General features: G+C 40.7%; 1 long non-coding RNA gene across 1 annotated transcript; it reads left to right on the top strand.

Annotated features, from left to right (window-relative positions):
* Positions 1 to 1,474: 1,474 nt before the first annotated feature.
* On the top strand, positions 1,475 to 3,781 carry LOC130602189 (uncharacterized). The gene is made up of 3 exons (XR_008972842.1): positions 1,475 to 1,568; positions 2,102 to 2,312; positions 2,704 to 3,781. It is a non-coding gene; the product is annotated as an uncharacterized LOC130602189 (long non-coding RNA).
* The last annotated feature ends 8,630 nt before the right edge of the window (positions 3,782 to 12,411 follow it).

Raw genomic sequence — 12,411 nt, 5'->3', positions numbered from 1 at the left:
ACCCTCAAGGAGAGGGACACACAACACAAACACAACACAAACTCTGTTTTGAGAAGGAACTCAGAGGAATGAGGTAGCACTAGCAATAATCTGTAGAGCTGAGGTATCACAGTTAAGCATTTCCTAATGATCTCTACTGGCAATGAAGGCAAAACTGTATGCAGACATGATTTAAAGATCTGAGTGACTGGGAGTAATACTGCTGTGTAGAGTATTATACCACCAAAGACTCAGGAGACAATGATAGGTAGAAAAATGACTTATAAAAGCCATATGCTTTTAGCAGGTTTGCTGCAACAGTTCATTCTGCAGCATGTAGCCTGTTGTCAGCTTTATGTATTCACACTGACACTCTAAGGTCATCTAAAAGATGAAACTAGGATTCAGATATTCATTCTGTGAGACACTACTTAAGTGAGCTAACCTAGATAAGTTAAATAGGTTACAGTCTTAGTGTCTGTCTTTCTAGGGTTGCTGTACAGAGGAATATTTGAAGAGATGTTATAGGTTACCAGTATCTTCAGGTTTTAGTGGTATCCACCGTTACACAAAGGTAATCGTTTATCTTAAGTTAGGAGAATTTGTCAAAACAGGATATTCCCCTCCCCCATCTCTGCCTGAAGCATTTAAAGATGCCTTTGCTGTGCATGCAATAGTTATTTGCTCATTTTGGATTCCTGTCAGCCATGCTTCCACAGTCCATGAAAGGCAGCAGCTTTCCTAAAGCACTTATATTCTGCAGCGTGGCCTACCCTATCACCTTCTTGTATGTCTTCCCTGGCATTATACTTCACTTGTACTGTGCTTCCCTGCCATCTACAAATTCTCCATTTACTTTTATTTTGCTTCTGTTCCTTGGTCTCTCTCTGCTCCTGATGCTTCTTCCATTTTGATATGCATCTTTGTCTCCCAATAGTCTTTGATGACACTTTCTTTTATGCAGTCCCTTTGCCCAGGATAGGTCCCTCCATCTACCATGTGCCCTAGTCATCACTGAATCCCTTACAATTAATTTTCTCCAAGGAGCTGTTCTGATTTATTTGCCTCATCTGTAGTCTTGCTTCCTTGTTTTATTTGGGTGTCTGTCCTCTCCCTTTTCTATTTGATATTTGCTGTGGGCCCACATTAATCTGGGTTTGTGAATCATATGCATGTTACTAAAGGCTGTGGCAGTGTCACGGTGCTTTTTCTGCCCTTGATCCACCAGGGATACAAAGCTAATATAGCTCCAGTCAATATTTCATGGTTTTAATTCTGACAGTTCAGTTCAGTCAGTTGGCCAATGCAGCAGCTGACACACACATATTTACAGCACTCCTGTAATTGCCACCAGTAGCTGTTTGATCATGGAAGAATGTGTTGGTCTAAGCCTGGCCCTGGTGAAGTTGTTATATAAAGTCCAGTAATAATTGCTTCCTCCTCCCACTTTCTTACTTGATCTTTCAGCACACAGGGCCAGAGCAGTCTGTTGTTGTTCACATACTGGGACACCAGAGGAAGGTGGAGGTGCTACTGGGGCCAGAAGGCTGAAAAGCTGAAGCTGACTTGAAAGACTTCTTACTGCATCTGTAAGGTACCTTCGTTTCTTTGAATACCCCCTACCCAATCCTTTGTACTCTTTGAAGCTGACATACAGTTGTTTCATTTAATGATGACAATGCTTATGTTTAGATTTCACTTTCAAAGTTGTGTGTGAAGTTCTGTGTACACAGTATGTGTTTAGACAGTATGTAATAACTTTGAGACTGGCACCCTAGCTAGAACTACTCGTGTGGAAACCATTATGCTTTTTGTTTATAGCATGTATCTGAGTTTAGCTGCTTTTGCTGTATGAAGTTATTTGTTCCTGTCTTACAGTCTGAATGCATTTCCATGAACTACTTGTTCTCTGACATTCATTGTATGTGCCCCACATTTGACTTGAAAGCTTTTTCACCTCTGAGGTGAATCCTTTTCCTGCATGCTTAAGAGAAAAATGTTAAACTGCTGCTGCTCAGAACCTCCAGGAGAAAAATCTGTGGAGATGCTCATGAGTGTTTATTTGTATAAGTTACTTTAAGGTGTGATTTAGTGCTTACTCCTTTCTAATTTTCTCTTGCAGGAGAACAAGTAAGTAACAGGAAGAAAAGTCATGTGAAGGCAAAAAAACCAGCAAAAGCAGTGAGTCTGTGCACAGTTAAAACAAAAAGCTATTCCTGATGCTAATGCAGACAAAAAGAGTGATTTTGGTGAATATGATACATGAGATACTCTATGACCACTATTATGAATAGTGACCCTGAGAAAAAGAGCCCTGGAGGCATGAGCTTTTGGTATGATTGTTTCATGGCTGATGTTGAACCGCACTGTGTTCTCCCATGCTATATTATCATAAAAGATTTTTAAAAGCTTTTGAATTTTAAATAAACGTTTAAATTATTATAAAGTCTGTTGGTCATGAATAGCAGCAAGAAATCAGTTTAGGAAAGAAATTACTCCACCTGTCAGCATTTAAGTGCCATTTGAGAGCCCTTTTAGTGTTTCAGGACACCTTTTATGATTTGACTAGGTGAGCGCTAGCAAATATAAAAAGTTGCAGCATCCTATAAAGCAAATGTTTTAAAATTTCTTTTCCTCTGAACTTCACTGATTACACTACATTACTTGTCATTGCTGAATACTTCTTCAGTGACCAACCCCAATACTCGTTACTTTACATTGCAGTCTTACATTCTTCAATGTGAGAGCTTTATTTTTCATTGCAGTGCCATTTACAAGATGTTAAAAGGCAAGCAGCTGCACACTGTGGATATGTATGGATATTTTTGCTCTTCGCTCTTCCACTGATACAGCAATTAGGCTGAAGCTGCAAAGGGTCAAGAGAAGAAAAGCTCTCCCTATGCAAGTCTATCAAGCTACACATCTCTGAACCTAAATTTCTGGGTTCACTGGTTTTGTAAGAATGCCATTTTGCATTGCAAACAAATGAGCAAATAAACTGAAACCAAACAAATTCACGCTTTCAATTAGGAGTGGTCCAGTGTTCTATTATTATGCATTTTTCCTCTCAGCAGCCAGCATAGAGATCTTCAAAATGTTCCCTTGGGAGTTTCTTGGTTGAGAGTTTTTGTTCTGTTGAAAGGCCCTTTCTGGGCAGTTATCTCCAGAGAAAATCATGTCTGAGCTACTAGACAGTAAACAACAGCACAGACCCACAGGGTACAGAGTGACCTGAAAAGGTTAAAACTAAAGCTAGTGACAGCAGTACAATCCTTCCTGAGTGTCTGTGTACATGTACATGTATAATGTCAAATATAAATATTTTAAACACCCTTGGTCAAACCTCAAGCAAAAGAACTTACAAGACACTATGAAGTATAGGATGTTTTTAGTATCAGTTTATTTTTATGTGCACATATAAAGAAATTTGGTTAGAAATGTTTCAGGGTATGTCTTTATCAGTAGTTCCAAGATTTTATACCACTTAGTCTTTTCATCTGTTCTCCCATTGTATCTAGTGCTCCATAATGTTGATGAATGTGACAACTTTATATATCCAGGATTCAATTATACAGTTACTTACACCTACTTCCTGTTCTTCATCTCTCCTTCCTCCTGTAAGCCAAATAATGGGAGATTTCGCCTATACTGCATCAACATCTACAGCTCAAGCAATTCTCCTTCATTCTTTTTCCCACTGGCCTTATGTGCCTTGGTTGCTGAACAATTTGTTTTTACTAACAAGTTTTCTTTTTACTGCCTGTCAGTTGTCACTACAATGCTCCATAACAGGTTTAATAACTGTGCTGAGTCCATTTTCAGTTTTTAACGGAAGAATCTCATTTATTGAATTTCTAGATGCAGCATCTTAAACCTGTTTTAAAGGAGACCACCTTTCTTTTTGTTAACAGGAAACATGTTTAGCATCTGTTTATAGTGGCCTATAATCTCCTCCCCAAAGAAAATACATTTTACAAACTTTCAATTCTTATAAACACTATTGAAATATACCCAAACGAGCCACAGTGCTACACAAACCAAGCTACAAAACTAGCTCTGGCTAGCCAAGATGGCTTGTAAGTAGTATGCTTCAGGGGCAGCATGGCAGCCTGTACAGTGTATATCCATAAATCCTTTTGCATAGTTAGGGGGATTTCACCACTTGAGCTAAGAAATCAGTGCTTCTTCAAAGCTGTTACCTGGCTATTCTTTGTGGATCACAGTCAATTTAGCAGTAGTAGGCTATTACACTGCTGGAGAAGAATCAGCATATTGTGGTTACTATTGTGATACACATAATAATATATAATAATAATTAATAATAATAATAATAAATAATGCCCCACTCTTTCACTGCTCAAGACTCTGGCAGATAAAAATAGAAAAATATAATATGTAATTGCTATGTGAACCTGAATACAGTGTTCTGTATAAAAGTCCTTCTACAATACAATATCCGCTTCATTCTACTAACTGAAAAAACAAGAAAATTGAAAGAGAGAAAGGTTAAACAAAATGGAAACATGACTTTTGAAACTCTTTTTTTTATACTTTACCTCTCACCTGAAGTCTCTGAAGCTGGAGCAGTGCTCCTGTCAGATCTCAGTAGCTGAGAACAAGTGATGAAATTTCATGCCCAAACGATGTCAAAATAAGTTTTCTGTGAAAGCTGCATGGCCTTCTGTAACAAAGGATGCTGTTCATCTGTACAGCGCTGTTATCTGAATGTCAGAATATTTTTTAAATGTCTTCAATAGACATTCAAAAGCAGACCTTTGATTTTTCTTTTTTCTTTTTTTTTTTTTTAAGTGTAAGAAGGTTTCTTAGTGAACTTGTATGTTAATTTCAGTTTAATCTTAGAATTTTTTTTTGCTAGGCAATGTGAGGAGATACTGTCTGTGATATAAACACATAATTTTCATTTTCTCTCTTTTTTTGTTGTCTTATGGTGTTACACAATACAAATATATCTTTCATATTAGATTCTCTTTGTGTAAATAAGCAGATTCTATGCTCTAAACAGTGTAAAATAAAAACGGACTATACAAACAAAAGGCAGTATTATCTCTGCTAGAAAGACAGAAAAATGAGAACACCTTTATTATTGACTATCCCTAAAATTTGGTTTGGAATTGAATGAAATGCTCTGTTCTCTATTATTACAGTCTTTCTAATACCCATCTCCATACATTCCTTACACTCTACAGGTAAGTACTTTCAGCTGGTCTTACAGACGATTAATAGATAAACACCCTTACTTCTTGTGAGCAGGATTCAGTATGTGTGGGAGCACACACATCTTTGAGACGCCTGCTCTTAGTGTACCAGGGGAATGCCTTGTTCTCCTTCACATAAAATAGTGCCTTTACTAAATTCTTCTTTTTTCGGTGCTACACAATAACTTAAGGGTTTTATTTTTTCAGAGTCTGTTGCACACCATCCTTGTAAAGCTCTCTAAGGGTTCATCATGCAATTAATTTTCTGTCACTCCTGCATATTTGTGCTTCTGTGAAGAGGACAGGAGGGTCTCTTGCTGACTCCACTTTGCCCACTCGGCGAGGGTCCTTGATTCAAATCAAGATCTTTAATCTGACTTACTTTTCTGCTTGACAGAGAGGTAATTGTTCTCTTTCACCTTGAGTGTATTCTGTGGGATTATCTCGCCTGCACTGCCCTGATGTGGGTGGAACTCCAACACGTCCACCCATTGCCACCAGCTCAGTGGCAGCATTTCCTTTTACTTTCCTGTTGCATTTACAGCCTACATTTCTTCACAGAGATGGTTCCTTAGAATGATTTTTAAAAGCATCTGGGCATATTTCTCCACTCTGTTATTACTACTGTGATAATATATATTAATCAAATAATATACTGTGTGGGTTGGAAGTAGATGATCTTAAGGTCCTTTCCAACCCTAACTATTCTATGATTCTGCTATTGTACTTACTGGTAGTACTGGGATTATGCTGTATTTGGCATGCACTACAGATAAAAATGGTAATAACCTAATGATCTAACAGAGTAACTGCAAATAAGAAGTCTTTGCTGTAGTATCTTCTGAATGCATGGCAAAGAGTGATGGTTACATAAATATGTAAACTTTTGCTTTGCTAGCATAGGTATTTACAGTCACAAAGGTGCAGGAAGCTGGAATTCAATTTTTCAGGGGTTATGGGTATTTGTTATGATTTCCAGCCTGTGCAGAGATGGATGCCATCTTGTCTTGTGTCTGGTAATATGAAAGTCAAACTAGGGCAGATTTCCCTACCCCTTGTATAACCACATGTTGTGGTTTAAACCCAGTCAGGTAACTCGTTCACTCACTTCCCCCCCTTCTTGCCCTCCCCCTACTCCTGGAGGGATGGAGAGGAGAGTCAAAAAGAATGCAACTCCCACGGGCTGAGTTAAGAACAGTTTAGTAACTAAGGTATAATACAAATCACTACTGCTACCACCAATAATAATAATGATAAAGGAAATAACAAGGGAAGAGAATACAACACCTCAGCACCAGCCGACCGATAACTCGGCCCCCCCCCCCCCCCCCCAAGCCCTTACATCCTGGGCATGACGTGCTGTGGTATGGAATACCTCTTTGGCTAGCTTGGGTCAGGTGTCCTGTCTCTGCTTCCTCCTGGCTTCCCCTTCTCCCTGGCAGAGCATGAGCCTCACAAGTCCTTGGCCAAACCAAAACATCCTTGTTATCAGCTCTGTTCCCAAGCTGAAAGTCAAAACACAGTGCTGCACCAGCTACCAAGGAGAAAAATGACTGCTACTGCTGAACCCAGGACATTATCCACCCCTTATTCCATACCATTCACGTCATGCTCAGATCCCACATTTTCAATATACCATCACTCTTATCTTAGTGCATGGACCAGTCCCTATAAAGCTGCTGAATCCATCTGGTCCATAATGTCAGGCTCCATCTCTTGTAACAGTCTTCCAGAGCAGGAGAGACTGCGTGCAGTGTTCACACCCGTGAATAACCTGGGCAATAGCGTCCATTGCTAAGTCCACCCCTCGATCATGAGTCCATCTCTATGTTGCATCTCTGCTCTGATGGCCTGAGGTGCCATGGGCCCACCAGGCTTAAAATAATTCACTGTCCCCTTCAGCAGTTTCTGCAGCTTGTTGCTGGGGACTCCATACAGCTGCCTTCCATCTTCAATGCTTCCAAAGCACTGGAGGGGCCCAGTGGACTAGATACTTGCCCATACTGTCCCACATGCCCTGCCACTCATGACTGTCCAGCCTTGGAGAAAACCTCTTGGTCCCCCTATATCATCTAACCCCAGACAAGACCCAAACCCGACTCTGCTTAACTTTTGAGATCAGACAAAATGGTTGTGGGTAGAACACAGTCTGTGTGTGTGCCAACATGCTGATCCCCATCACAGTCAGCAGGCAGGTCCCAAGGGTACCCAAAGGCCATTCAAAACCTTCAGAACTCTCAGTTGATGCTGCTGTACTTGTCACTGGGGCTGGTGTAGCTGCTGTGCTTGCCGGCTCTCCCACCACCAGCTTCTCTTTTCCTGAGTCCAGCTCTTCCTCCTCTGCCTTGCTGGGAAATGCGGCATGGTCTCCTGCATCCTCCTGGGGCTCGGCGGGCAGCTGCCGGGGAATGTTCTCGGCTGTCACAGGGCTCGGCTCCTCCGCGGGGCTCGGCTCCTCCGCCGCCTTCTCCCTCTGCTCGGCAGCCGCCTCCTTCCTCTCCTCGACCGCCCCGACCTCCTCCACCGGCAGCCGTCCCCTCGCGGCCTCCGGCCCCTCTCCCGCCGCCGCTTGGTCCCGGGGTCGCTCCCTGTCGGCTCGCCGCGGCCTCACAAAGACGGAGGCGAGGGCGAGGGCCAGGACGGTGAAGAGCAGCCGGATGGCCAGGTACAAGTCCACTGCCACGTCCGTCCCCCCCTGCTGCTGGAGCCCGCCCGTGTTACAAGTCATTGCCATAAAGCACAGTGAGACAAGAACCTTAGCCCAAGCCCCACACTTGATAAACACCAACACAGCGAATACCAGGGCTAAGTAAGTTACAGCATTCTGAAACTGTGAGATCAAGAGGATCAACTCTGAGAGCCAATAAATCAGCATTGTGACGAGTGACTATTACTCTGGTTGTAATGTGTGGGGTTTGTTCATCAAGAAGTTTGGGGGGAGGGATGCTCTCTGTGGCTCTCGCTGTGTGGAACCATATTCTTTTTGTTTTGTAACTGTTGTACTCCGTGCGTTATGGGGGGCGAGGTCAGTTGTATTATTGCACAGGATTGTGTGAGGGAAAAGAAGGGGTTGGGTGGCTTGAAGTTGTGTCTTGTTGCAACATATGAGGGATGGGGGTTGCAATGGTAAGGAGGCTGGCAGTGGACACTTCTCAAAGCCTCTGGAAGCTTCTCGAAACTTCTTGACGATGAGGCCCCTGCAACAAAGGGAACCAATGGGGAAGAGCCATGTCAACATCCGAGTGAGGAGGGGCGGCAGGATTGGCTGGGGCCTTGAGCCGAGACGTATAAAGGACCACCTCCCAGAGACTGTGTGCGCGTCTTGGGCAGAGAGGAGGACTCCCCAGTGCACCCAGCGCTGTTTTATCTGCTATCGCTTGCTCAGTTTAATAAAATTTATACTTTAAACCCAAATTGGCTCTATTATTGATAACAAATTCGTGCTGTGTCTCAGATGGAGAAATCCTGATGGGACTCACATCCTAGGTGGGGGCGCCCCACTCACAGAGTGGCCCCCTGTTTGTGGTTCATTCCGCCAGCTTCTCCACCGACAAACCTAAAATTCGATAGCAGATAAAAGGTGAAGCCAGCAACCCCTTAATTTTTGTGCACGAAGCCCGAACGAAGAGGACAGAAACGAGGACGTGAGTATATTGCGAAACTGAGATCTGTTCGGTTGGGGTTGGGATCCCGGTGTGTGCATGAGTGAGACGTCCAGGTACGGACGAAGCGAGTGTGGACCTCTTAGTAGTGCGGTTCCCATCTCCCGCGAGGGACTGGGCCACGAGGAGAGCGCCTACGAAAAAATCAACCCAACAAAAAACTAAAGTATTTCCTGGTTCTGTCAGCATGTGAGTTTTTTCTTGTGAAGTATCTGGCTCAGCTGGGATAAATTCCCCTTGAGAATATCATCTTGAGTAAGAGATGCCAAACTCTATATACTGCTGAAATCCATCCTCCCCACTCACATAAAATTAGTATGACATCTTGTAAATAGGTTCAATGCCATTGAAGAGAATCAGCATAAGTGTCCATGTGTCAAGTGAAGTCTGGGTACGAGGCTGACCGATTTCTGTCCTAGAGTGTTGCAAAGTTTTGGCTTTGGCTAATGTGTATCTCGTCATTGCTATATTTGAAAGATGGATTAACTCTAGAAAATTAAAAGATGTTTTCCACTAAAATGAGTTTCAGCTCTTTTAAAAGAGATTCTGAGGTCTGGGAGAAAGAAGGTGAAAAAGTAACCCCAAAACCTTTATCCCTCAGAAACACGCTACAAAAGGGAATTACACACTTTATAAAAATATTTTTGTGGACTCAAAGTATTTCCTGCTAAATAACTCAGGCCTTTGTGGAAAATGCCTTGGTGACCTTCTGCAGCTTTCCCTCTGAAGAATCTTGTACATATTTTCTGCTGAACAGGGCAGAAAATGAGCTCCATTTGGAGTGCAGCAAACCATCTGAATAAATCGTGTTTCAAGTACATGACCCAATTTCTTCTCAGTGGAATATCATACTCTGCTAATGGAAGCTTTCTGTTTTCAATACAGTTGTCTTTTTCTGGGCAGCGAAAGGAAAAACTTTCTCTGGCAATAAAGTCTTCAACGCAAACAATAAAATATAATATCTTAAACGCAAACAACAGAGCCATAGTGAGATATTGGCAAGGTAGTAATTGCACTGCTGTACTGACATGAGACACAGCTTGCCATGCTTCCTCCTTCCATGTTTTCTTTTGAAGGAATTGCAACAAAAACCAAAATGGGGCTAAAACTTTGATTCCCAAGGGGAACTTTATAGAAAGTTTTAAATCTAAATTGCATCATCCTTTCGAGAAATCTGGATTTGGGGATGTCATGGCTGACCGTTATTTCTTTGCTAGCTAACTCAAAATTCTATTTCATGTCAAAATTTGTATCTCTGAGTGGTTTTGTTGTTATTTCTTTTTCTTTTTGTTTTTAAATTGTATTATCTAAGATGTGTCTAATTGCTGGGGAATCTTTTTTCGTGATTCTTCAGAAATATTTCCAACCTACTTCCTTGAGTTCCCATCTGAATTGTTGTAAGTATAAAGACCATTAGTGAAATTACTGAAACAACTTGAAGTCTGGAAAAAGTAACATTCTACTTCATGTTCTTTCAGGCAAAGAGTGTATTTCTTTCTTTCACTCACGGGAAGGCCAAGAAAGACTTTCATTTCTCAGGGTGGAATTGTTTTCTCACTCTTATCCCAGCGCTTTTTCATGTGAAGGTAAAGGTAAAGCTGCCAGCAGTCATTTAAACTATGCCAACAGACTTTGCATGAGAGAAAATGAAGAACTATCACACAATTCTTCTGGATCATTAAATGTGTCATTTTAACATGTATTCCTCAAGTGAGAATGGCAGCAAACACCTAGGGGTAAAAACAGCTAAACTGCCACAGTTTATGCAGTTTACTGCTGCAACTGGAGAGAGGATGCATCAATGACAAAACACAACATTATGATGCAAGACCAATATGTCCTTGGACATTTTTGTTTAATAAATTTAACAATGATGCTCTTTAAGTTCACAAATTCATGTTTTCTGTTGTGCCCTGGGCATCACCAGAAGTGTTTCAGTTAATTACTATTTAAGTATTTTTTTAAAAAAACAAGCACTTCTATTTATGCTCTTAGTGTTAGAGAGATGCCCCTCTGCTCATTTAAATATTTGGGGTTTGGGTTTTGTTGTTGGTTTTATTTATGTGGTTTTTGTTTGTTTGTTCGTTTGCTTTCCAAATGGCAAACTGGGAAACACACTTTCATTATGTTTGCATTTGTTTTTCCTATTGCTTGTTTTTCTGCTTAGCTCTGAACCACCACTCTGAATTGGGTAAATATTCCTTAGGAAACGTTATTAATCTCAAGTCCACAGCATTTGTACTTGACCTACATGTGTTATTTTCTCCACTGTGGAAAAGAGTAAGAAGAAAATTAAGTAATTTATACCTACTTCATTACTTGTTCTCAGAATTGTAGCAGATATACGAATTTTATTTCTGAACACAAAAATTTCAAAATACTAGCAATAGATGTAGAATATGACTGTGATGACTGTTTGTTTTCAAATTCAGTTATATATTTTTGCTCAGAGCACAGATTTATACAAAGCAAGTGCATTAACATATTTGGGGTTGGGTGCCTGTTTTCAATTTCCAGAAAATTGGTTGCACTGTTTAACCAACCATTCTCATTTTTGAACTAAATAACTCAAATCACTGTACGAAACCATTTCAACTGTTTAACAGCTTTCTATTGGTTTGAGCATCTAAAACTAATCAGTCTAAGAAAATACCTTTGTGGTGACTGGGGGAGCATCACTTGCTTTTACCTTTTTATTACGTATGTATAATATTTCCCAGGCTAATAATAAGAGCAAGCAAGTAGTAGAGGTTCTGGTGTGTTCTAATGTTCTTAAGGTCAATGGACTGTGATAAGAAGACCAAGGCTTCATTAGAAAATCTTTTGTCCATGTTGGGTGTGTATTCTTTTCACTTCTGTACCTTGCTGCAGCATTAAATTGTACATTTTTTGGGATGAGATATTTAGTTACCCCATGACTTCAATAAATAAATGAACTAACATTTGTTACTTTATTAAGTTAGTATTTTGGGAAGCTTGGAAACTGAAAACCCAGATTTATTCATGGAAGGGATTATTTTAATGTTATAGAATAATGTTAAGCCCTATCTATATGATTGGCTGCAATAATCACAGATGTATAACCCTGTGATGCCTGATGAAGATTTATGGTGCTGTCTCTTACTGCTACCTTTGGAGGAAACTGTCTTTAATTTGTGAATTGATTTCTCTCCACAACTGTACTGTGCTGTGATAGCAGATGGCTGAATCAGAATTGCTGTAAAATTAAAACTTAAGTGAGAATGTACCAGAACAATAATATTCGTCCAAATCATACAAATTTATTCTGTTCCCCCAGGTGTGCTGCAATATGTATGTAGCTGCTAACCTTTCAGTCGGCCCAGCCTGTCCCAACTTTCAGCCTCACACCATATAAAGACTTTAAGGAAAAATCCACATATGAAATTTCTGGATGAAAAAGCAAAAGTTTTTGCAAAGGCTACAGGTGTAAACCATCAAGAAGTACAAAGTATATGTTGAAATACAGTGCTTTCTCTTTTCTCCATATCAGATAAATGTTGATGTCTGTTCACTGCTCTAAAGCAGACTTTATG

The sequence above is a fragment of the Pezoporus wallicus genome, unplaced genomic scaffold, assembly GCF_028554395.1.
Source record: "Pezoporus wallicus isolate ANWC-B61680 ecotype Strahan unplaced genomic scaffold, APGP_CSIRO_Pwel_v1 contig_7673, whole genome shotgun sequence".
NCBI lineage: Eukaryota > Metazoa > Chordata > Aves > Psittaciformes > Psittacidae > Pezoporus > Pezoporus wallicus.
The sequence above is the reverse complement of the archived record's forward strand: the minus strand, read 5'-3'. Positions and strand labels throughout refer to the sequence as shown.